We start from the raw sequence: 17,043 nt of genomic DNA, 5'->3' as shown, positions 1-17,043 counted from the left end.
CACTTCAGGTTTACTGTATCCCTGGGACCTTCTTATTGACGATAAAACACAGATATTGCATCCGAATTTAATACAAAATTCACAATGCCGACTTAAGTACAAGAGGACTGACACTCTAACTTTCTATGATTTGAACCTCTCCTGTGAGTCCAGTTTAAGATTCCGATGCTACACTTCAGGTTTACTCTATACCTTGGAATTTCTTATTGACGATGAAACACAGAAATTGCATCGGAATTAAATTCAAAAGGCACAATGCCGACTTAAGTACAAGAGGACTGACACTCTAACTTTCTATGATTTGAACCTCTTCTGTGAGTAAAGTCTTAGATTCCGATGCTTCTCTTCAGGTTTACTGTATCCCTTGGACCTTCTTATTGACGATGAAGCACAGAAATTGCATCCGAATTTAATACAAAAGGCACAATGCCTTAATGCATCACTTCAGGTTTACTGTATCCCTCGGACCTACTTATTGTCGATGAAACACAGAAATTGCATCCGAATTTAATACAAAAGGCACAATGCCGACTTAAGTACAAAAGGACTGACACTCTAACTTTCTATGATTTGAAGCTCTCCTGTGAGTCCAGTTTTGGATTCCGATGCTTCACTTCAGGTGTACTGTATCCCTTTGACCTTCTTATTGACGATGAAACACAGAAATTGCATCGGAATTAAATTCAAAAGGCACAATGCCGACTTAAGTACAAGAGGACTGACACCCTTACTTTCTATGATTTGAACCTCTCCTGTGAGTCCAGTGTTAGATTCCGATGTTTCACTTCAGGTTTACTGTATACCTTGGAAATTCTTATTGACGATGAAACACAGAAATTGCATCCGAAATTAATACAAAAGGCACAATGCCGACATGGGTACAACGGGACTGACACTCTCACTTTCTATGATTAGAAACTCTCCTGTGAGTCCAGTTTTAGATTCCAATGCTTCTCTTCAGGTTTACTTGGAACTTCTTATTGACGATGAAACACAGAAATTGCTTCGGAATTAAATTCAAAAGGCACAATGCCGACTTAAGTACAAGAGGACTGACACTCAAACTTTCTATGATTTGAACCTCTCTTGTGAGTCCTGTTTTAGATTCCGATGCTTCACTTCAGGTTTACTGTATCCCTTGGACCTTCTTATTGACGATGAAACACAGAAATTGCATACGAATTTAATACAAAAGGCACAATGCCGACTTCAGTACAAGAGGACTGACACTCTAACTTTCTATGATTTGAACCTCCCCTCTGTGTCCAGTTTTAGATTCCGATGCTTTACTTCAGGTTTACTGTATACCTTGGAACTTGGTAGTGACGATGAAACACAGAAATTGCATTGGAATTAAATTCAAAAGGCACAATGCCGACTTAAGTACAAGAGGACTGACACTCAAACTTTCTATGATTTGAACCTCTCTTGTGAGTCCAGTTTCAGATTCCGATTCTTCACTTCAGGTTTACTGTATACCTTGGAACTTCTTATTGCCGATGAAACACAGAAATGGCATCGGATTTAAATTCAAAAGGCACAATACCGACTTAAGTACAAGAGGACTGACTCTCTAACTTTCTATGATTTGAAACTCTCCTGTGAGTCCAGTTTAAGATTCCGATGCTTCACTTCAGGTTTACTGTATCCCTTGGACCTTCTTATTGACTATGAAACACAGAAATTGCATCCGAATTTAATACAAAAGGCACAATGCCGACTTAAGAACAAGAGGACTGACACTCAAACTTTCTATGATTTGAATCTCTCCTGTGAGTCCAGTTTTAGATTCCGATGCTACACTTCAGGTTTACTGTATCCCTGGGACCTTCTTATTGACGATAAAACACGGATATTGCATCCAAATTTAATACAAAATTCACAATGCCGACTTAAGTACAAGAGGACTGACACTCTAACTTTCTATGATTTGAACCTCTCCTGTGAGTCCAGTTTAAGATTCCGATGCTACACTTCAGGTTTATTGTATACCTTGGAATTTCTTATTAACGATGAAACACAGAAATTGCATCGGAATTAAATTCAAAAGGCACAATGCCGACTTAAGTACAAGAGGACTGACACTCTAATTTTCTATGATATGAACCTCTTCTGTGAGTCAGTCTTAGATTCCGATGCTTCTCTTCAGGTTTACTGTATCCCTTGGACCTTCTATTGACGATGAAGCACAGAATTGCATCCGAATTTAATACAAAAGGCACAATGCCGACTTAAGTACAAGACGACTGACACTCTAACTTTCTATGATTTGAAGCTCTCCTGGAGTCTAGTTTTGGAATCCGATGCTTCACTTAAAGGTGTACTGTATCCCTTGGACCTCCTTATTGACGATGAAACACAGAAATTGCATCGGAATTAAATTCAAAAGGCACAATGCCGACTTAAGTACAAGAGGATCTGACACCCTTACTTTCTATGATTTGAACCTCTCCTGTGAGTCCAGTGTTAGATTCCGATGCTTCACGTCAGGTTTACTGTATACCTTGGAAATTCTTATTGACGATGAAACACAGAAATTGCATCCGAATTTATACAAAAGGCACAATGCCGACATGGGTACAACGGGGACTGACACTCTCACTTTCTATGATTAGAAACTCTATGTGAGTCCAGTTTTAGATTCCAATGCTTCTCTTCATGGTTTACTTGGAACTTCTTATTGACGATGAAACACAGAAATTGCTTCGGAATTAAATTCAAGAGGCACAATGCCGACTTAAGTACAAGAGGACTGACACTCTAAGTTTCTATGATTTTGAACCTCCCCTCTGTGTCCAGTTTTAGATTCCGATGCTTTACTTCAGGTTTACTGTAAACCTTGGAACTTGGTATTGACGATGAAACACAGAAATTGCATCGGAATTTAAATTCAAAAGGCACAATGCCGACTTAAGTACAAGAGGACTGACACTCTAACTTTCTATGATTTGAACCACTCCTGTGAGTCCAGTTTTAGATTCTGATGCTTGACCTTCAGGTTTACTGTATCCCTTGGACCTTCTTATTGACGATGAAACCCAGAAATAGCATCCGAATTTAATACAAAAGGAACAATGCCGACCTAAGTACAAGAGGACTGACACTCTAATTTTCTATGATTTGAACCTCTCCTATGAGTCCTGTTTTAGATTCCGATGATTTACTTCAGGTTTACTGTATACCGTGGAACTTCTTATTGACGAAGTAACACAGAAATTGCATCCGAATTTAATACAAAAGGCACAATGCCGACTTAAGTACAAGAGGACTGACACTCAAACTTTCTATGATTTGAATCTCTCCTGTGAGTCCAGTTTTAGATTCCGATGCTACACTTCAGGTTTACTGTATCCCTGGGACCTTCTTATTGACGATAAAACACAGATATTGCATCCGAATGTAATACAAAATTCACAATGCCGACTTAAGTACAAGAGGACTGACACTCTCACTTTCTATGATTTGAACCTCTCCTGTGAGTCCAGTTTAAGATTCCGATGCTACACTTCAGGTTTACTGTATACCTTGGAAATTTCTTATTGACGATGAAACACAGAAATTGCATCGGAATTAAATTCAAAAGGCACAATGCCGACTTAAGTACAAGAGGACTGACACTCTAACTTTCTATGATTTGAACCTCTTCTGTGAGTAAAGTCTTAGATTCCGATGCTTCTCTTCAGGTTTACTGTATCCCTTGGACCTTCTTATTGACGATGAAGCACAGAAATTGCATCCGAATTTAATACAAAAGGCACAATGCCGACTTAAGTACAAGACGACTGACACTCTAACTTCCTCTGATTTGAACATCTCCTGTGAGTCCAGTTTTAGATTCCGATGCATCACTTCAGGTTTACTGTATCCCTCGGACCTACTTATGTCGATGAAACACAGAAATTGCATCCGAATTTAATACAAAAGGCACAATGCCGACTTAAGTACAAAAGGACTGACACTCTAACTTTCTATGATTTGAAGCTCTCCTGTGAGTCCAGTTTTGGATTCCGATGCTTCACTTCAGGTGTACTGTATCCCTTTGACCTTCTTATTGACGATGAAACACAGAAATTGCATCGGAATTAAATTCAAAAGGCACAATGCGACTTAAGTACAAGAGGACTGACACCCTTACTTTCTATGATTTGAACCTCTCCTGTGAGTCCAGTGTTAGATTCCGATGTTTTCACTTCAGGTTTACTGTATACCTTGGAAATTCTTATTGACGATGAAACACAGATATTGCATCCGAAATTAATACAAAAGGCACAATGCCGACATGGGTACAACGGGACTGACACTCTCACTTTCTATGATTAGAAACTCTCCTGTGAGTCCAGTTTTAGATTCCAATGCTTCTCTTCAGGTTTACTTGGAACTTCTTATTGACGATGAAACACAGAAATTGCTTCGGAATTAAATTCAAAAGGCACAATGCCGACTTAAGTACAAGAGGACTGACACTCTAAGTTTCTATGATTTGAACCTCCCCTCTGTGTCCAGTTTTAGATTCCGATGCTTTACTTCAGGTTTACTGTATACCTTGGAACTTGGTAGTGACGATGAAACACAGAAATTGCATTGGAATTAAATTCAAAAGGCACAATGCCGACTTAAGTACAAGAGGACTGACACTCAAACTTTCTATGATTTGAACCTCTCCTGTGAGTCCAGTTTTAGATTCCGATTCTTCACTTCAGGTTTACTGTATACCTTGGAACTTCTTATTGCCGATGAAACACAGAAATGGCATCGGATTTAAATTCAAAAGGCACAATACCGACTTAAGTACAAGAGGACTGACTCTCTAACTTTCTATGATTTGAAACTCTCCTGTGAGTCCAGTTTTAGATTCCAATGCTTCACTTCAGGTTTACTGTATCCCTTGGACCTTCTTATTGACTATGAAACACAGAAATTGCATCCGAATTTAATACAAAAGGCACAATGCCGACTTAAGTACAAGAGGACTGACACTCAAACTTTCTATGATTTGAACCTCTCCTGTGAGTCCAGTTTTAGATTCCGATGCTACACTTCAGGTTTACTGTATCCCTGGGACATTCTTATTGACGATAAAACACAGAAATTGCATCCGAATTTAATACAAAATTCACAATGCCGACTTAAGTACAAGAGGACTGACACTCTAACTTTCTATGATTTGAACCTCTCCTGTGAGTCCAGTTTAAGATTCCGATGCTACACTTCAGGTTTATTGTATACCTTGGAATTTCTTATTGACGATGAAACACAGAAATTGCATCGGAATTAAATTCTAAAGGCACAATGCCGACTTAAGTACAAGAGGACTGACACTCTAATTTTCTATGATATGAACCTCTTCTGTGAGTCAGTCTTAGATTCCGATGCTTCTCTTCTGGTTTACTTTATCCCTTGGACCTTCTTATTGACGATGAAGCACAGAAATTGCATCCGAATTTAATACAAAAGGCACAATGCCGACTTAAGTACAAGACGACTGACACTCTAACTTTCTATGATTTGAAGCTCTCCTGTGAGTCTAGTTTTGGATTCCGATGCTTCACTTAAGGTGTACTGTATCCCTTGGACCTCCTTATTGACGATGAAACACAGAAATTGCATCGGAATTAAATTCAAAAGGCACAATGCCGACTTAAGTACAAGAGGACTGACACCCTTACTTTCTATGATTTGAACCTCTCCTGTGAGTCCAGTGTTAGATTCCGATGCTTCACTTCAGGTTTACTGTATACCTTGGAAATTCTTATTGACGATGAAACACAGAAATTGCATCCGAAATTAATACAAAAGGCACAATGCCGACATGGGTACAACGGGACTGACACTCTCACTTTCTATGATTAGAAACTCTATGTGAGTCCAGTTTTAGATTCCAATGCTTCTCTTCAGGTTTACTTGGAACTTCTTATTGACGATGAAACACAGAAATTGCTTCGGAATTAAATTCAAAAGGCACAATGCCGACTTAAGTACAAGAGGACTGACACTCTAAGTTTCTATGATTTGAACCTCCCCTCTGTGTCCAGTTTTAGATTCCGATGCTTTACTTCAGGTTTACTGTAAACCTTGGAACTTGGTATTGACGATGAAACACAGAAATTGCATCGGAATTAAATTCAAAAGGCACAATGCCGACTTAAGAACAAGAGGACTGACACTCTAACTTTCTATGATTTGAACCACTCCTGTGAGTCCAGTTTTAGATTCTGATGCTTGACTTCAGGTTTACTGTATCCCTTGGACCTTCTTATTGACGATGAAACACAGAAGAAGCATATGAATTTAATACAAAAGGAACAATGCCGACCTAAGTACAAGAAGACTGACACTCTAATTTTCTATGATTTGAACCTCTCCTGTGAGTCCAGTTTTAGATTCCGATGCTTCACTTCAGATTTACTGTATACCGTGGAACTTCTTATTGACGATTTAACACAGAAATTGCATCGGAATTAAATTCAAAAGGCACAATGCCGACTTAAGTACAAGAGGATCGACACTCTAACTTTCTATGATTTGAACCTCTGCTGTGAGTCCAGTTTTAGATTCCGATGCTTCACTTTAGGTTTACTGTATACCTTGGAACTTCTTATTGACGATGGAACACAGAAATTGCAACGGAATGAATTTCAAAAGCACAATGCCTACTTAAGTACAAGAGGACTGACACTCTAACTTTCTATGATTTGAACCACTCCTGTGAGTCCAGTTTTAGATTCTGATGCTTGACTTCAGGTTTACTGTATCCCTTGGACCTTCTTATTGACGATGAAACACAGAAATAGCATCCGAATTTAATACAAAAGGAACAATGCCGACCTAAGTACAAGAGGACTGACACTCTAATTTTCTATGATTTGAACCTCTCCTGTGAGTCCAGTTTTAGATTCCGATGATTTACTTCAGGTTTACTGTATACCGTGGAACTTCTTATTGACGATGTAACACAGAAATTGCATCCGAATTTAATACAAAAGGCACAATGCCGACTTAAGTACAAGAGGACTGACACTCAAACTTTCTATGATTTGAATCTCTCCTGTGAGTCCAGTTTTAGATTCCGATGCTACACTTCAGGTTTACTGTATCCCTGGGACCTTCTTATTGACGATAAAACACAGATATTGCATCCGAATTTAATACAAAATTCACAATGCCGACTTAAGTACAAGAGGACTGACACTCTAACTTTCTATGATTTGAACCTCTCCTGTGAGTCCAGTTTAAGATTCCGATGCTACACTTCAGGTTTACTGTATACCTTGGAATTTCTTATTGACGATGAAACACAGAAATTGCATCGGAATTAAATTCAAAAGGCACAATGCCGACTTAAGTACAAGAGGACTGACACTCTAACTTTCTATGATTTGAACCTCTTCTGTGAGTAAAGTCTTAGATTCCGATGCTTCTCTTCAGGTTTACTGTATCCCTTGGACCTTCTTATTGACGATGAAGCACAGAAATTGCATCCGAATTTAATACAAAAGGCACAATGCCGACTTAAGTACAAGACGACTGACACTCTAACTTTCTCTGATTTGAACATCTCCTGTGAGTCCAGTTTTAGATTCCGATGCATCACTTCAGGTTTACTGTATCCCTCGGACCTACTTATTGTCGATGAAACACAGAAATTGCATCCGAATTTAATACAAAAGGCACAATGCCGACTTAAGTACAAAAGGACTGACACTCTAACTTTCTATGATTTGAAGCTCTCCTGTGAGTCCAGTTTTGGATTCCGATGCTTCACTTCAGGTGTACTGTATCCCTTTGACCTTCTTATTGACGATGAAACACAGAAATTGCATCGGAATTAAATTCAAAAGGCACAATGCCGACTTAAGTACAAGAGGACTGACACCCTTACTTTCTATGATTTGAACCTCTCCTGTGAGTCCAGTGTTAGATTCCGATGTTTCACTTCAGGTTTACTGTATACCTTGGAAATTCTTATTGACGATGAAACACAGAAATTGCATCCGAAATTAATACAAAAGGCACAATGCCGACATGGGTACAACGGGACTGACACTCTCACTTTCTATGATTAGAAACTCTCCTGTGAGTCCAGTTTTAGATTCCAATGCTTCCCTTCAGGTTTACTTGGAACTTCTTATTGACGATGAAACACAGAAATTGCTTCGGAATTAAATTCAAAAGGCACAATGCCGACTTAAGTACAAGAGGACTGACACTCTAAGTTTCTATGATTTGAACCTCCCCTCTGTGTCCAGTTTTAGATTCCGATGCTTTACTTCAGGTTTACTGTATACCTTGGAACTTGGTAGTGACGATGAAACACAGAAATTGCGTTGGAATTAAATTCAAAAGGCACAATGCCGACTTAAGTACAAGAGGACTGACACTCAAACTTTCTATGATTTGAACCTCTCCTGTGAGTCCAGTTTTAGATTCCGATTCTTCACTTCAGGTTTACTGTATACCTTGGAACTTCTTATTGCCGATGAAACACAGAAATGGCATCGGATTTAAATTGAAAAGGCACAATACCGACTTAAGTACAAGAGGACTGACTCTCTAACTTTCTATGATTTGAAACTCTCCTGTGAGTCCAGTTTTAGATTCCAATGCTACACTTCAGGTTTACTGTATCCCTTGGACCTTCTTATTGACTATGAAACACAGAAATTGCATCCGAATTTAATACAAAAGGCACAATGCCGACTTAAGTACAAGAGGACTGACACTCAAACTATCTATGACTTGAACCTCTCCTGTGAGTCCAGTTTTAGATTCCGATGCTACACTTCAGGTTTACTGTATCCCTGGGACCTTCTTATTGACGATAAAACACAGAAATTGCATCCGAATTTAATACAAAATTCACAACGCCGACTTAAGTACAAGAGGACTGACACTCTAAGTTTCTATGATTTGAACCTCTCCTGTGAGTCCAGTTTAAGATTCCGATGCTACACTTCAGGTTTATTGTATACCTTGGAATTTCTTATTGACGATGAAACACAGAAATTGCATCGGAATTAAATTCAAAAGGCACAATGCCGACTTAAGTACAAGAGGACTGACACTCTAATTTTCTATGATATGAACCTCTTCTGTGAGTCCAGTCTTAGATTCCGATGCTACTCTTCAGGTTTACTGTATCCCTTGGACCTTCTTATTGACGATGAAGCACAGAAATTGCATCCGAATTTAATACAAAAGGCACAATGCCGACTTAAGTACAAGACGACTGACACTCTAACTTTCTATGAATTGAAGCTCTCCTGTGAGTCTAGTTTTGGATTCCGATGCTTCACTTAAGGTGTACTGTATCCCTTGGACCTCCTTATTGACGATGAAACACAGAAATTGCATCGGAATTAAATTCAAAAGGCACAATGCCGACTTAAGTACAAGAGGACTGACACCCTTACTTTCTATGATTTGAACCTCTCCTGTGAGTCCAGTGTTAGATTCCGATGCTTCACTTCAGGTTTACTGTATACCTTGGAAATTCTTATTGACGATGAAACACAGAAATTGCATCCGAAATTAATACAAAAGGCACAATGCCGACATGGGTACAACGGGACTGACACTCTCACTTTCTATGATTAGAAACTCTCCTGTGAGTCCAGTTTTAGATTCCAATGCTTCTCTTCAGGTTTACTTGGAACTTCTTATTGACGATGAAACACAGAAATTGCTTCGGAATTAAATTCAAAAGGCACAATGCCGACTTAAGTACAAGAGGACTGACACTCTAAGTTTCTATGATTTGAACCTCCCCTCTGTGTCCAGTTTTAGATTCCGATGCTTTACTTCAGGTTTACTGTAAACCTTGGAACTTGGTATTGACGATGAAACACAGAAATTGCATCGGAATGAAATTCAAAAGGCACAATGCCGACTTAAGTACAAGAGGACTGACACTCTAACTTTCTATGATTTGAACCACTCCTGTGAGTCCAGTTTTAGATTCTGATGCTTGACTTCAGGTTTACTGTATCCCTTGGACCTTCTTATTGACGATGAAACACAGAAGAAGCATCCGAATTTAATACAAAAGGAACAATGCCGACCTAAGTACAAGAAGACTGACACTCTAATTTTCTATGATTTGAACCTCTCCTGTGAGTCCAGTTTTAGATTCCGATGCTTCACTTCAGGTTTACTGTATACCGTGGAACTTCTTATTGACGATGTAACACAGAAATTGCATCGGAATTAAATTCAAAAGGCACAATGCCGACTTAAGTACAAGAGGATCGACACTCTAACTTTCTATGATTTGAACCTCTGCTGTGAGTCCAGTTTTAGATTCCGATGCTTCACTTCAGGTTTACTGTATACCTTGGAACTTCTTATTGACGATGGAACACAGAAATTGCAACGGAATGAATTTCAAAAGGCACAATGCCTACTTAGGTACAAGAGGACTGACACTCTAACTTTCTATGATTTGAACCATTCCTGTGAGTCCAGTTTTAGATTCTGATGCTTGACTTCAGGTTTACTGTATCCCTTGGACCTTCTTATTGACGATGAAACACAGAAATAGCATCCGAATTTAATACAAAAGGAACAATGCCGACCTAAGTACAAGAGGACTGACACTCTAATTTTCTATGATTTGAACCTCTCCTGTGAGTCCAGTTTTAGATTCCGATGATTTACTTCAGGTTTACTGTATACCGTGGAACTTCTTATTGACGATGTAACACAGAAATTGCATCCGAATTTAATACAAAAGGCACAATGCCGACTTAAGTACAAGAGGACTGACACTCAAACTTTCTATGATTTGAATCTCTCCTGTGAGTCCAGTTTTAGATTCCGATGCTACACTTCAGGTTTACTGTATCCTTGGGACCTTCTTATTGACGATAAAACACAGATATTGCATCCGAATTTAATACAAAATTCACAATGCCGACTTAAGTACAAGAGGACTGACACTCTAACTTTCTATGATTTGAACCTCTCCTGTGAGTCCAGTTTAAGATTCCGATGCTACACTTCAGGTTTACTGTATACCTTGGAATTTCTTATTGACCATGAAACACAGAAATTGCATCGGAATTAAATTCAAAAGGCACAATGCCGACTTAAGTACAAGAGGACTGACTCTCTAACTTTCTATGATTTGAACCTCTTCTGTGAGTAAAGTCTTAGATTCCGATGCTTCTCTTCAGGTTTACTGTATCCCTTGGACCTTCTTATTGACGATGAAGCACAGAAATTGCATCCGAATTTAATACAAAAGGCACAATGCCGACTTAAGTACAAGACGACTGACACTCTAACTTTCTATGATTTGAACATCTCCTGTGAGTCCAGTTTTAGATTCCGACGCATCACTTCAGGTTTACTGTATCCCTCGGACCTACTTATTGTCGATGAAACACAGAAATTGCATCCGAATTTAATACAAAAGGCACAATGCCGACTTAAGTACAAAAGGACTGACACTCTAACTTTCTATGATTTGAAGCTCTCCTGTGAGTCCAGTTTTGGATTCCGATGCTTCACTTCAGGTGTACTGTATCCCTTTGACCTTCTTATTGACGATGAAACACAGAAATTGCATCGGAATTAAATTCAAAAGGCACAATGCCGACTTAAGTACAAGAGGACTGACACCCTTACTTTCTATGATTTGAACCTCTCCTGTGAGTCCAGTGTTAGATTCCGATGTTTCACTTCAGGTTTACTGTATACCTTGGAAATTCTTATTGACGATGAAACACAGAAATTGCATCCGAAATTAATACAAAAGGCACAATGCCGACATGGGTACAACGGGACTGACACTCTCACTTTTTATGATTAGAAACTCTCCTGTGAGTCCAGTTTTAGATTCCAATGCTTCTCTTCAGGTTTACTTGGAACTTCTTATTGACGATGAAACACAGAAATTCCTTCGGAATTAAATTCAAAAGGAACAATGCCGACTTAAGTACAAGAGGACTGACTCTCTAAGTTTCTATGATTGGAACCTCCCCTCTGTGTCCAGTTTTAGATTCCGATGCTTTACTTCAGGTTTACTGTATACCTTGGAACTTGGTAGTGACGATGAAACACAGAAATTGCATTGGAATTAAATTCAAAAGGCACAATGCCGACTTAAGTACAAGAGGACTGACACTCAAACTTTCTATGATTTGAACCTCTCCTGTGAGTCCAGTTTTAGATTCCGATTCTTCACTTCAGGTTTACTGTATACCTTGGAACTTCTTATTGCCGATGAAACACAGAAATGGCATCGGATTTAAATTCAAAAGGCACAGTACCGACTTAAGTACAAGAGGACTGACTCTCTAACTTTCTATGATTTGAAACTCTCCTGTGAGTCCAGTATAAGATTCCGATGCTACACTTCAGGTTTATTGTATACCTTGGAATTTCTTATTGACGAAGAAACACAGAAATTGCATCGGAATTAAATTCAAAAGGCACAATGCCAACTTAAGTACAAGAGGACTGACACTCTAACTGTCTATGATTTGAACCTCTCCTGTGAGTCCAATTTTAGATTCCGATGCTTTACTTCAGGTTTGCTGTATACCTTGGAGCTTCTTATTGGCGATGAAACACAGAAATTCCATCAGAATTAAATTCAAAAGGCACAATGCCGACTTAAGTACTAGAGGACTGACACTCTAACTTTCTATGATTTGAACCTCTTCTGTGAGTCCAGTCTTAGATTCCGATGCTTCTCTTCAGGTTTACTGTATCCCTTGGACCTTCTTATTGACGATGAAGCACAGAAATTGCATCCTAATTTAATACAAAAGGCACAATGCCGACTTAAGTACAAGAGGACTGACACTCTAACTTTCTATGATTTGAACCTCTCCTGTGAGTCCAGTTTTACATTCCGATGCTTCACTTCAGGTTTACTGTATCCCTTGGACCTACTTATTGTCGATGAAACACAGAAATTGCATCCGAATTTAATACAAAAGGCACAATGCCGACTTAAGGACAAGAGGACTGACACTCTTACTTTCTATGATTTGAACCTCTTCTGTGAGTCCAGTCTTAGATTCCGATGCTTCTCTTCAGGTTTACTGTATACCTTGGAACTTCTTATTGCCGATGAAACACAGAAATGGCATCGGATTTAAATTCAAAAGGCACAATACCGACTTAAGTACAAGAGGACTGACACTCTAAGTTTCTATGATTTGAACATCTCCTCTGAGTCCAGTTTTAGATTCCGATGCGTTACTTCAGGTTTACTGTATACCTTGGAACTTGGTATTGACGATGAAACACAGATTTTGCATCGGAATTAAATTCAAAATTCACAATGCCGACTTAAGTACAAGAGGACTGACACCCTAACTTTCTATGATTTGAACCTCTCCTGTGAGTCCAGTTTTAGAATCTGATGCTTCACTTCAGGTTTACTGTATCCCTTGGACGTTCTTATTGACGATGAAACACAGAAATAGCATCCGAATTTAATACAAAAGGAGCAATGCCGACTTAAGTACAAGAGGACTGACACTCTAACTTTCTATGATTTGAACCTCTCCTGTGAGTCCAGTTTTAGATTCCGATGCTTCACTTCAGGTTTACTGTATACCGTGGATCTTCTTATTGACGATGTAACACAGAAATTGCATCCGAATTAAATTCAAAAGGCACAATGCCGTCTTAAGTACAAGAGCACTGACACTCTAACTTTCTATGATTTGATTCTCTCCTGTGAGTCCAGTTTTCGATTACGATGCTTCACTTCAGGTTTACTGTATACCTTGGAACTTGTTATTGACGTTGGAAGACAGACATTGCATCGGAATGAAATTCAAAAGGCACAATGCCGACTTAAGTACAAGAGGACTGACACTCTAACATTCTATGATTTGAACCTGTCCTGTGAGTCCAGTTTCAGATTCCGATGCTTCACTTCTGGTTTACCGTATCCCTTGGACCTTCTTATTGACGATAAAACACAGAAATTGCATCCGAATTTAATACAAAAGGCACAATGCCGACTTACGTACAAGAGGACTGACACTCTAACTTTCTATGATTTGAACCTCTGCTCTGAGTCCAGTTTTAGATTCCGATGCTTCACTTCAGGTTTACTGTATACCGTGGAACTTCTTACTGACGATGAAACACAGAAATTGCATCGGAATTAAATTCAAAAGGTAAAATGCCGACTTAAGTACAAGAGGACTGACACTCTAAGTTTCTATGATTTGAACATCTCCTCTGAGTCCAGTTTTAGATTCCGATGCGTTACTTCAGGTTTACTGTATACCTTGGAACTTGGTATTGACGATGAAACACAGAATTTGCATCGGAATTAAATTCAAAAGGCACAATGCCGACTTAAGTACAAGAGGACTGACACTCTAAGTTTCTATGATTTGAACCTCCCCTCTGTGTCCAGTTTTAGATTCCGATGCTTTACTTCAGGTTTACTGTAAACCTTGGAACTTGGTATTGACGATGAAACACAGAAATTGCATCGGAATTAAATTCAAAAGGCACAATGCCGACTTAAGTACAAGAGGACTGACACTCAAACTTTCTATGATTTGAATCTCTCCTGTGAGTCCAGTTTTAGATTCCGATGCTACACTTCAGGTTTACTGTATCCCTGGGACCTTCTTATTGACGATAAAACACAGATATTGCATCCGAATTTAATACAAAATTCACAATGCCGACTTAAGTACAAGAGGACTGACACTCTAACTTTCTATGATTTGAACCTCTCCTGTGAGTCCAGTTTAAGATTCCGATGCTACACTTCAGGTTTACTGTATACCTTGGAATTTCTTATTGACGATGAAACACAGAAATTGCATCGGAATTAAATTCAAAAGGCACAATGCCGACTTAAGTACAAGAGGACTGACACTCTAACTTTCTATGATTTGAACCTCTTCTGTGAGTAAAGTCTTAGATTCCGATGCTTCTCTTCAGGTTTACTGTATCCCTTGGACCTTCTTATTGACGATGAAGCACAGAAATTGCATCCGAATTTAATACAAAAGGCACAATGCCGACTTAAGTACAAGACGACTGACACTCTAACTTTCTCTGATTTGAACATCTCCTGTGAGTCCAGTTTTAGATTCCGATGCATCACTTCAGGTTTACTGTATCCCTCGGACCTACTTATTGTCGATGAAACACAGAAATTGCATCCGAATTTAATACAAAAGGCACAATGCCGACTTAAGTACAAAAGGACTGACACTCTAACTTTCTATGATTTGAAGCTCTCCTGTGAGTCCAGTTTTGGATTCCGATGCTTCACTTCAGGTGTACTGTATCCCTTTGACCTTCTTATTGACGATGAAACACAGAAATTGCATCGGAATTAAATTCAAAAGGCACAATGCCGACTTAAGTACAAGAGGACTGACACCCTTACTTTCTATGATTTGAACCTCTCCTGTGAGTCCAGTGTTAGATTCCAATGTTTCACTTCAGGTTTACTGTATACCTTGGAAATTCTTATTGACGATGAAACACAGAAATTGCATCCGAAATTAATACAAAAGGCACAATGCCGACATGGGTACAACGGGACTGACACTCTCACTTTCTATGATTAGAAACTCTCCTGTGAGTCCAGTTTTAGATTCCAATGCTTCTCTTCAGGTTTACTTGGAACTTCTTATTGACGATGAAACACAGAAATTGCTTCGGAATTAAATTCAAAAGGCACAATGCCGACTTAAGTACAAGAGGACTGACACTCTAAGTTTCTATGATTTGAACCTCCCCTCTGTGTCCAGTTTTAGATTCCGATGCTTTACTTCAGGTTTACAGTATACCTTGGAACTTGGTAGTGACGATGAAACACAGAAATTGCGTTGGAATTAAATTCAAAAGGCACAATGCCGACTTAAGTACAAGAGGACTGACACTCAAACTTTCTATGATTTGAACCTCTCCTGTGAGTCCAGTTTTAGATTCCGATTCTTCACTTCAGGTTTACTGTATACCTTGGAACTTCTTATTGCCGATGAAACACAGAAATGGCATCGGATTTAAATTCAAAAGGCACAATACCGACTTAAGTACAAGAGGACTGACTCTCTAACTTTCTATGATTTGAAACTCTCCTGTGAGTCCAGTTTTAGATTCCAATGCTTCACTTCAGGTTTACTGTATCCCTTGGACCTTCTTATTGACTATGAAACACAGAAATTGCATCCGAATTTAATACAAAAGGCACAATGCCGACTTAAGTACAAGAGGACTGACACTCAAACTATCTATGACTTGAACCTCTCCTGTGAGTCCAGTTTTAGATTCCGATGCTACACTTCAGGTTTACTGTATCCCTGGGACCTTCTTATTGACGATAAAACACAGAAATTGCATCCGAATTTAATACAAAATTCACAACGCCGACTTAAGTACAAGAGGACTGACACTCTAAGTTTCTATGATTTGAACCTCTCCTGTGAGTCCAGTTTAAGATTCCGATGCTACACTTCAGGTTTATTGTATACCTTGGAATTTCTTATTGACGATGAAACACAGAAATTGCATCGGAATTAAATTCAAAAGGCACAATGCCGACTTAAGTACAAGAGGACTGACACTCTAATTTTCTATGATATGAACCTCTTCTGTGAGTCCAGTCTTAGATTCCGATGCTTCTCTTCAGGTTTACTGTATCCCTTGGACCTTCTTATTGACGATGAAGCACAGAAATTGCATCCGAATTTAATACAAAAGGCACAATGCCGACTTAAGTACAAGACGACTGACACTCTAACTTTCTATGATTTGAAGCTCTCCTGTGAGTCTAGTTTTGGATTCCGAAGCTTCACTTAAGGTGTACTGTATCCCTTGGACCTCCTTATTGTCGATGAAACACAGAAATTGCATCGGAATTAAATTCAAAAGGCACAATGCCGACTTAAGTACAAGAGGACTGACACCCTTACTTTCTATGATTTGAACCTCTCCTGTGAGTCCAGTGTTAGATTCCGATGCTTCACTTCAGGTTTACTGTATACCTTGGAAATTCTTATTGACGATGAAACACAGAAATTGCATCCGAAATTAATACAAAAGGCA

This window comes from Schistocerca americana, chromosome X (genome assembly GCF_021461395.2).
Source record: "Schistocerca americana isolate TAMUIC-IGC-003095 chromosome X, iqSchAmer2.1, whole genome shotgun sequence".
NCBI classification, from domain to species: Eukaryota; Metazoa; Arthropoda; class Insecta; order Orthoptera; family Acrididae; genus Schistocerca; species Schistocerca americana.
This window is presented reverse-complemented; position numbering follows the sequence as displayed.